Genomic DNA, 9305 nt, shown 5'->3' with positions numbered 1-9305 from the left:
AGTTGCCACCTGTTAGCACCGGCTGATAGGCTTTCCCTGATCTACAAAAGTAGCATTAAGAGAGAAAGAGAGCTCTCGATGATAAAGGTAGGTTTGGACGATCTCATATGTTGATCCAACAGGAAGTATGTAACAAGCGTTTTTCTGTCTGGGAAAAATTATACCTGAGTGCAATCCTTTGAAAATAATAAACCTACATAATAAAGGGAAATCAGTGTGTGCAACTTATTTAAAGCTTGAAAGGGCATTTAACTTCTATAGTTTATAATGTGAAACTATGTCAATTAAATCATGGGATTATAGGTACTTTTTGGGGTGAGGTTAAGGAACACAAAAAGACGAAACAAATTTTAGGCATTAACTGAAGTTTATGGGTCATTAAAATTGGATTAACCTTGGGTGTTTATGAAGCTCTGGAATACAGAGGGCACAATGAACTCACCCTAGAGATGACATCAGACTCTTCTGCACAATAAAATGCCCACTGTGACGTGATAAATCAGGGGGAGGCTTCATAAGGCACTAGAATAAGAAGAGGAGGTGTGAGGTCAGACGGGCAAAGGACGGTATGATTGGGTTCTGAACAGTTCAAGTGTATTGATAAAATGGTGAGATCTAAGTATAAGGTACCCAGAAGTCATGCTCTTCCTTTTGCCTATGCTTTCCCTGCTTCTGGCTCTGGAGGAGGCATGCCTTCTTAGAGAGACTGTTCAAATGTCACCTCCATCAGACCGTCCAGATGTTCTAGGGAGTTATCTGCACCCACAGGTGTTCTTTAACAGCATTTTGCAAAGGCTCTTAACTAGTCTAATTGGTTATACTATTATCCATGTTCGCAGAGTGACACCAATAGGCTGAACACAAAACTAGGCCTGTTTTATTACATGCATCAGTAGTGGGCAAATATGCTATGTGGGGTTTATGACATGTTCCAGTGGGAACACCACAGTGTAGACACGAAGGACTCTGGATCAAGACCCTACCATCTATAGCAGAAAAGTAGCGCCTTTCAACAAACAGCTCCTGCTGTGCTGCTGGTAGCACCTGATGGAGGGATGCTTGGTAGCCAGATAGTCAAAACCATGGATGAATTGGGTTCTATCGGTCCCATCAAGTCTTAAGGTTGGGATGAGTTGTGTAGCAATCCATTGAAAGATGGAAGATACATCAGGGACCAAACACAGATATGGACAGGGGGCAGCATGCTACATAAGCAGGCAGCCTGGACTCCCATGACATCCAGCACTGTACAACCAGTGCCCCTCCAAAAGGCCATGCCTGTTGCCAATGATCCTCTGTAGCCAGTTGGTGGAAGAGAACAATGCCTGAACCTGATTCATGGAAGGGTAAGGGCAGCACATGGCGCAGAATAAAAAACATGACGGCTGTACTACAGCCCAAGGAGTGGCCTTGAAAGAGTGATGAGAGGAAATCCTCCCAAAGAGCAGAGTTTCAGGCAGTATGTCTTGCCATCCAATTGTGTGGAATGTGGCCCAAGATTAGAATACACTTGGGCAGTGGCAACTGGTGAAAAAGAAATAGACTGGAAGATTAGGGACAAGGAGGTCTGAGATAGAGGTATGTGGACAGGCACAAAGTGTAAAGACCTCTGTACTGCATGTTGATCCATACCATAAAGGATCCATGATGGAAGAGGCCCTGAACCGCCAAGGGGACAAAATGACACCCAGCACTTGGGATTACAGTAGCCACCGTGGCAAGATTGGAGGCTACTGATAGCCCAGTATGATGGACACCCACCTACTAAATCTGATCTAGTTACATTCACTGCTAAATATTCAGCCTGCCAGCAACAAAGACCAATGCTGAGTCCTCATTCCTTTAGGAAACTAATCAGCCACTTGGTGGCATATTGACCTGCAATGGTTCCAGGAGAAAGATGACAATGTTGCCAGGAGAAAGATGACATTATCACTTGTAGCCCCAAGATCAAATTTCAGTGTTTGGGACTGTAGTTTATTCCACTAACTCTCTTCCAAATTTCCTCTAGAGAATCAGGCTGGAATCCTGGGGAATGCTCCCAGGACTTAATCAAAGTGGATTCAAGTAGTGTAAGGGGTGGACTGTAGTCTATCACTCCAATCCCACTTTAGGACTGAAGGACTTATCACCCCAGATGCAGGGGGGGCAGCCCTCAGCTGTCAGCAGGACCAGTAACATCATTTGTAGAGACTGGTGCACCATGAAAAGGAGGGGCTAATTATTAATAAATTATTAATAAGAATTTTAAGACAGGGGCAGCACAGTGTTAAACTATAAGTGTGGGGTCTTTTTTGAGTGTGGAGCCCTCTATGACTACCTGAGTTGCACATATGTGAAACCAGCTCTGACTATAAGCCCTCTTCAGAATAGCCTCCATTGAAAAGAGTCACACTCCATTTTTGGGCAGCCTCCATCTAATGACCAGTCAATAAAGACCTCACCCTCTTGCTCTAATTTGTGACAATTTCAAAGAACCCATCAGTTTCAGAGTTTCCTAGGGGTTCCTTTGAGACCATATCACAATCCAACTTCTCCTTGTGTCCAACCCCAATTTCTTCTTACTCCTTCCACAGATGGTGATCCCCACAGCATTCCCTAAATATCTTCCTGCCACTGTCTCTTCCTCAGAGTCTGCTCCCAATCTGAGATATGGAGTTATAGTTTAGGGACAAAAGATATTAGAAAAGCCAGATAAATCATGTTATTTATACATGACATAAAATTACAACTTTACCTCCTTAGGTAGGTTTATTCCCAGGTTTTTTATTCTTTTTGATGTGATGGTGAATGGAACCATTTCCTTAATTTATCTTTCTAATTCTTGTTGTTAGTATACAGAAATGTGAGAGATTCTGCGTATTAATTTTGTATCCTGCAACTTTATCAAATTCATTGATGAGCCCTAGTAGTTTTCTGGTAGCATCTTTAGATTTTTTTTTTTTGTCTTTTGTCTTTTATTGTTGTTGTTGTTCCTATTTCTTGGGCCGCTCCTGCGGCATATGGAGGTTCCCAGGCTAGGGGTCGAATCAGAGCTGTAGCCACCGGCCTACGCCAGAGCCACAGCAACGCGGGATCCGAGCCGAGTCTGCAACCTACACCACAGCTCACGGCAACACCGGATCGTTAACCCACTGAGCGAGGGCAGGGACCGAACCCGCAACCTCATGGTTCCTAGTTGGATTCGTTAACCACTGCGCCACGACGGGAACTCCTAGATTTTCTATGTACAGTATCATGTCCTCTGCAAACAGTGACAATTTTACTTCTTTTCCAATTGGTATTTTATTTCTTTATTTCTCTGATTGCCTTGGCTAGAACTTCCAAAACTATGTTGAATAAAAGTTGTGAGAGTGGACATCCTTAGTCTTATTCCTGATCTTAGTGGAAATGCTTTTAGCTTTTCACTGTTGAGAATGATGTTAGCTGTGGGTTTGTCATATATGGCCTTTATTATATTAAGGTAGGTTCCTTCTGTGCTCACTTCTGGAGGTTTCTTTAAATCATAAATGGGTATTCGATTTTGTCAAAAGTTTTTTCAGCATCTATTGAGATGACCATATGGTTTTTATTCTTCAATTTGTTAATGTGGTTTATCACAATGACTGATTTGTGGATATTGAAAAATCCTTGCATCCCTGGGATAAATCCCACTTGATCATGGTGTATGATCCTTTTAATGTATTGCTGGATTTGTTTTGCTAGTATTTTGTTGAGGATTGTTGCATCTAAACTCAGTGATAAAGACCTGTACTCTGAAAACTGTAAGACGCTATCGAAAGAAATTAAAGATGACACAAATGGATGGAAAGATATACCATGGTCTTGGACTGGAAGAATCAATATTGCCAAAATGACTATACTACCCAAAGCAATCTACAGATTCAGGGCAATCCCTGTCAAATCATTAATGTCATTTTTCACTGAATTAGAATAAAAAAAATTTTAATTTGTACAGAAACAAAAAAAGACCCCAAATCACCAAAGCAATCCTGAGAAAGAAAAAGAGAGCTGGAGGAATCAGGCTCCCTAACTTCAGACTATACTACAAAGCTACAGTCATCAAAACAGTATGGTACTGACACAAAAACAGAAATGGAGATCAATGGAACAGGATAGAATGCTGAGAGATAAATCCACATACCTATGGCCAATTAATCTATGACAAAGGTGGCAAGAATATACAATATATAGGCTTTTCAATAAGTGGTGCTGGGAAAACTGGACAGCTACATGTAAAAGGATGAGATTAGTACACTCTCTAACACCATACACAAAAATATACTCAAAATGAATTAGACACCTAAATGTAAGACCAGATACCATAAAACTCTTAGAGGAAAAATAGGCAGAACACTCTGACATAAACCACAGCATTTTTTTTTTTTTCCTTTATGGGCCACATGTGTGGCATATGGAAATTCCCAGGCTAGGGGTCAAATCTGGGCTGTGAGTCTACACCACAGCAATACTGGATCTGAGCCATGTCAGTGATCTACACCACAGCTCATGGCAACTCTGGGCCCTTAACCCACTGAGCAAGGCCAGGGATCAAACCTGCATCCTCATGGATAGTGGTTAGGTTCACTACCACTGAGCCACAGTGGGAACTCCAGCATTATCTTTTTGGAACCACCTCCTAGAGAATGAAAATAAAACCAAAAATAAACAAATGGACCTAGTTAAACTTAAAAGCTTTTGCACAGCAAAGGAAACCATAAACAAAATGAATAACAACCCATAGAATGGGAGACCATATTTGCAAGAAAGAGATCAACAAAAGTTTATTCTCCAAAATATACAAACTACTCATGAAGCTCTATATCAAAACAAACAAACAACCCAATCAAAAAATGGGCAGAAGATCTAAACAGACATTTATCTGAGGAAGACATACAGATGGCCAAAAAGCACATGAAAAGATGCTCAACACTTCTAATTATTGGAGAAATGCAAATCAAGTCTACAATGAGGTATCACTTCACACCACTCAGAATGGCCATCATCAAAGTCTACAAACAATAAATGCTGGAGAGGTTGTGGTGAAAATGGAAGCTTCCTACACCGTTGGTGGCAGTGTAAATTGGTACAATCGCTATGGAAAACAGTATGGAGGTTCTTCAAAAAACTAAAAATGGAACTACCAGATGATCTGGCAGTCCTATTCCTGGTCATCTATCCAGAGCAAACTCTAATTTGAAAACATACATTCACGCCCAATGTTGATTACCACACTCTTTTCAATAGCCAAGACATGGAAGCAACCTAAATGTCCATCAACGAGATATGGATAAAGATACACACACCCCCACACTGGAATATTACTCAGCCATAAAAAGAAGGAAATAATGCCATTTGCAGCAACATGGATGGACCTAGAGATTATCCTACTAAGTGAAGTCAGACAGAAAAAGACAAAAATCCACTTATATGTGGAATCTTAAAAAGAATGATACAAATGAACTTCTTTACAAAACAGAAATTTTTCACAGATTCAAAAACAAACTTATGGTTTCCAAAGGGGCAAAGTGAGGGGTGAGATGGATTGGGGGTTCAGGGATTGGCATAAGCATACAATTGTATGGAATGGATGGTTAATGGGGACCTGCTGTATAACACAGGGAATCCTACTCCAATATTCTATGATAACCTATATGGGAAAAGAATCTGAAAAAGAATGGATATGTGTATGTGTATAACTGAATCGCGTGATGCACAGCAAAAATTATCACAACATTGTAAGTCAACTATACGTCAATAAAACTTTTTTTAAAATTTCAACTTTAAGATACTTTTATTTTTCTTTAGATCATGTATCTTTCTCCTTTTATTAAACAGATTTTTTTTGCAGGTCTGTGTGGGTGGTGTGTGTATTGCTTCAGTGGCAGGGCATATTTGCGTTTTGAAAAGATTCTTCTTGACATCCAAAAGGACAGGTAGGAAATAAAATAGAAATGAGCCTAATTTGAGGACAAAGCCTACCTTGAGTAAGGCTACATCTAGAATAACACTGCACTTCAAGGGCCAAAGGACAGTTAAAAATCATGGAAAAGCCCATATTGTAATGAGTTCTAAAAAGTATAGGCTCCAACCAGGAAAGATTTGAATATCGGAATTAAGCAGCAGCTCTTAATAGAGTAGAAAAAATGAATTTATTTTTATGCATTAAAGCACACCTTTACCTGAAAATTTGTAAGCTTGTGGAAATTATTCATAATGTGGTCCACTCTGAACACTTTACTAGCTTGACAACATATTCAGAATTATTGATAGTTCATGATGGTTTTCTGCCACAGATAAAGCCAATATCAGAAAATGCAAGCTTGGGCTTATGGGAAAATAACAATAAACTAAGTCTTGCATTTATTCTATTTAATTTACCACTTCTTGATTTTTGCATCTACAAAGAACCATGTGCAGTGAAGACCTGGTAGCCGCTACTCAGTTGATTTGAACGTTAAAGAGGTCAAGTCCATGGATAACATATGTGGCAAATATGCTTGTTTGGTCTAGGGCAAGAGTGGATACCATGGGAGGAAGTCCAGAACAAGCTACTTCTCCTTCTATGCTAATCAGAGTGAGAGGATAACTGCAAGGTGTCTGTTGCATTTGTGCTAGTAGATATCACTGAAGTTTGGGGGGAAAACTTACACATATCTCAGGAAAAAAAAGAGGCATAAGACAAACTAAGTGTATGGACTAAAATCAAAGAAAGGCATGAGCTTAAAGAGCTCTCCATTATATTTTTTTAATGAGATGAAAGATCAAAGAGTACATATAGGGGGCAGATTAAAAATTAACAATGAGATGGTAGATTAAGTGCTAGGTGCAATTACAAATATTTGCATTCCTGTTCATGAGTTTGTACCTTCATTCCACTGCAATCTCTTTCATGGCCAGATGGGTGTGTTACTGCACAGTATTTATTGATTTGAAATTCAGAAATTGATAGGAGTATCATCTATGCCTGATCTTAGATTTCTTTTTCTTTTGCTTTATACTTCTAATGAATAAAGATAGATTTTAATGGCAAAAGAAAGTGAAGTAAAGATTTAATATTTGATTCATGCAAATAAACAAGACTTAAGCAGATGCCCTCTTTTCACTTACTAATGGTAGGACAGTAACAAAGACTAGTACTAATCAAGAATACCAACTCACATGGTGGTGCTTCTGTCCTATTGACCATCTTCTGCTTCTAAGCAACGGCCTAGAAACAAATTCATACTGAGCTTTAGAGTTTTAAACAATGATATAGCTAGACTTTATTAAGGACTTACTAGGTTTCATGATGCCAGACAAAACATTTTACCTGTATATATAAAGCCACTTTTATGAAAACCTTATGGTATAGTAATTAAGTGAGCGGTTCTGAAATCAGCCTGCCTGGGTTTGAATTCCAGCTCCAGTACTTAAACTGCTGCATGATTTCCATTTCTCAGTTCCCTCATCTCTAATATAAGAGTAATTGACTTCTTTGGAGGGGGGGAGTAATTGACTTCTGCTTCCAGCATAAAAGAGTAACAGATTCTGTGCTAAGTCTCCCTCTGTGAAGGACTATGAAACCAGACAAAAGACGCAAGATAGCCGTTTTCAGACACTGGCCAACAACACAGACTGTAACCATGAGAGGGGGGAAATATTTGTGGTGAGCCCAGGGGCACATTCTAGACTGCGCACATCAAAGATTTAGTGATGGTGCATGTTAATTTGCAGACTTTTTTTTTTTCCTGTCTAGTAGAACAGACAACCCCCCAAATTATAGTTTAACAAGTTTTGTATCTTGCCCAGCAGTTTTATTCTCCTACAGAGAAACACCCTAGTGCCACAAGTGCTCTTTGAACTGGGCATCTTACTGGATCCCTCCTTACGGAGTGAGTTGAAAGAATAAGGTGAAGAAATGATAACAGTCATGATAACTTGTTAGCTGGAATTCCCAATGAAAGAAACAGATGAGATAGAAGTTCAAGGGGGTGTTGCTGATCAATTTTTATGTGTCAGCTTGGCTGGGCCATGGTACCCAGCTATTTGGTCAAACATTATTCTGGATACTTCTGTGAAGGTATTTTGGATGAGATTAACATTTAAATCAGTGGACGTTGAGTAAAGCAGATTATCTGCCAAGATATGCATAGGTCTCATCCAATCAGTAAAACCCTTAATAGAATAAGGACTGACCTCCCCAGGAAAGAAGGAATTCTGCCAGGCAGACTGCCTTTAGACTCAAAAGGCAACACTTTGAGTCTCCAAGGCTACCGGCCTACCCTATCAGATTTTTGCATTCAGCAAGTCTCTACAATCCCATTTGCCAATTCCTTAAATAAAGCTCTCCCTCTCTCCCCACCACCTGCTTTCTCTGCCCCTCCCCCCAGGATTTATTGAGATTTATTTATTTTTTGGCTTGGGGTATCTGTGTGTGATCTAGGTCCTAGAAACTTTTTTTTGGGGGGGGGGTGCCATGTTCGTGGCATGAAGAAGCTCCTAGGCCAAGGATTGAACTCATGCCACAGCAGTGACTGAAGCCACAGCAGTGACAATGCCAGATCTTAACTGCTATGGAAATGAATCTGACTAGTACCCATGAGGATGTGGGTTCAATCCCTGGCATCACTCAGTGGGTTAAGGATCATGGCGTTGCCGTGAGCTGAGCTGTGGTGTATGTAGCCCAATGCTTAGAAGCAAAAGATGATACTATGAGGTATCACCCCACACCTGTCAGAATGGCCATCATCAAAAAGTCTACAAATAGGAGTTCCCCCATGTCTCAGTGGATTAAGGACCTGTCATTGTCACCACTTTGGCTTTGGTTACAGCTGTGGCATAGGTTTGATCCCTGGTCTGAGGACTTCCACATGCTGTGGGTGCAGCCAAAAAAAAAAAAAAATGTCTACAAACAATAAATGCTACAGAGGTTGTGGAGAAAAGGGAACCTTCCAACACTGTTGGTGGGAATGTACTTTGGTGCAACCACTATGGAAAACAGTATGGTGGTGCCTCAAAAAACTAAATATAGAACCACCGTATGATCCAGCAATTCAATTCCTGGGCATCTATCCAAAGAAAACCATAATTTGAAAAGATACATGCATCCCAATGTTTACTGCAACACTATTTGCAATAGCCAAGACATGGAAGAGACCTAAATGTCGGAGAAGAGAGGAATGGATAAAGAAGATGTGGTACACATATACAATGGAATATTACTCAGCCATAAAAAGAATGAAAAATGCCATTGTAGCAACATGGATAGAATTAGAGATTATCATAGTAAGTGAAAAGAGAGACAAATATCATGCAATATGACT

The sequence above is a fragment of the Phacochoerus africanus genome, chromosome 3 (genome assembly GCF_016906955.1).
Source record: "Phacochoerus africanus isolate WHEZ1 chromosome 3, ROS_Pafr_v1, whole genome shotgun sequence".
In the NCBI taxonomy this organism is placed as follows: domain Eukaryota; kingdom Metazoa; phylum Chordata; class Mammalia; order Artiodactyla; family Suidae; genus Phacochoerus; species Phacochoerus africanus.
Note: the sequence above shows the minus strand (reverse complement) of the source record.